Source organism: Habropoda laboriosa, unplaced genomic scaffold (assembly GCF_001263275.1).
Source record: "Habropoda laboriosa isolate 0110345459 unplaced genomic scaffold, ASM126327v1 scaffold350, whole genome shotgun sequence".
NCBI classification, from domain to species: Eukaryota; Metazoa; Arthropoda; class Insecta; order Hymenoptera; family Apidae; genus Habropoda; species Habropoda laboriosa.
The window spans coordinates 665,260-667,049 of NW_017100524.1; positions in this window are offsets into that span (position 1 = coordinate 665,260).

Consider the following 1,790-nt stretch of genomic DNA (forward strand, 5'->3'; position numbering starts at 1 on the left):
TAAATTATTCTGCTGCGATTTGATTCGCGTCAGTTCACTCGCCGTGAATGGTCAGTTGACAGATGTTGTACCTTTTCTTCAATCGCCAAAATTCAACCGCGAATTGTTTTGAAGTTCGATGGATCGTTAAATTCTTCACAGATTTCGATTCCGTTTTACTATAAAATATTGTCAGTTAAAGTGTCGCCTAAATCTCGTCTCTCTAGTGTCCAGGTGTATAAACGATTATTAATGTCTTCATACTAAGAGGAACTATTTCGCTTCACTTGTCCACACGTTTGTGTACATGTCTGATTTTCCGAAACTTGCCGAATGCTCACTGCGTTCTTTTGGCATCTCTCTATGGTCCTTGTATTCTTCTAATTTTTTAATAACTCGCCATTTCTATTTTTCGCCTATGTACGCTACTTCCTGATTAAAAGATGCTCGAGCTCGTTTCTTCTTCAATGCAACACGGTCCTTAAAGAGCGTAACACGGCTAGCAAATCAGCATTTTGAAGTTGGGCTGGTTTTCCGTAATACAATTGTTCGCCCATTTTAAAAACAACGCAGTGCGTTTTCCCATCATGTAATGCATGACTTACAGGTTTATAAGTATACCTTTTGCAGAAAACCTATACTCAAGATTTTTAAGGGCAAAAGGTTTCTATGTTCAATCGGTATGCTGACGAGCCATGATTTATAGCTATTGTTGCATGGGCAATTAGTAAATATTTTGCCTAATCCTAAATGAGTCATAAAATAATTGACGTGTAATTTGTAAAAACTCTAATTCCCACAAGCATAGTACGGGCCATGATATTAGCGTTGTTGTAAACTAAACCCTCGAGTATCAGCATCGATTGATGTCACAGCACTCAGGGCTGTACAGTGCATTCTGTTTTGAGTTTCTGCATAATGAAAGAGTGACGGTTTATGACAAACAGAATTTCAATTTGTTAGCACCAACTCCTTTGTATCGGGGGACTGTGGTCTGGTTTTCATAAGCCTTGGCTCCGCCGATGGTCAAAGCCCTCGAGTTTGTCAATGTGCATAGATTTAGCCATGACACTGAGGGTCGATGAATGGAGTGGCATTTGTTATGATTTCAAGTCAACGACGCAGAACCGGACGGAGTCCAATTATCTATTGCGGAGGAGTGCAACTGTACTAGTACTGTAACCGATGACCCAACGTCATCGCAATATCAAATGCTCTGTAGAAGGATCTAGCCCCAGAGAATGTTATAAGAAGTTATAATTTAAAAAAAAGAACCGGTTAAATATTCAGAAAAAGGGAGCCTCCTCCGATTTCGATGATTTTTTAATATGTTGTTAAAGTCACCACCCTGAGTAGTATTGTGAAGGTTTTAGTCGGTGGTCGCCGTTTATTAAAAAGTTGTGAACAAAGAAAGCAGAAGAATCTAACCTAAACCTAATTTTAATTATGTGAATGCATACCAAAAATTTTTGTTCCCGTGTCTACATAGTCATTGATGTTTACTTCGTTGAAACGCTCGAAACATGTTTACTTTGACCTCTGACCTACTTTACGACACATACTATAGTAGTTTTGTAGATTTATGCTAGTTATATACATATATACGTGTTGAAAATTTCATTGAAATCGTTCGGTGCAGAACAAGCGACAGGCATCGAAAGATGTAAGAAACGTTAATATTATTACAGTTGTAGCACGAAAGTCGTGAAAAACTGCGATTTTTGTTATTTCTAACCGTTCGTGGCTCATAGCAACGTTAACCGATTTAGATGAAATTTTCAGCATGTATATAATTGACAAAGATCTACCAA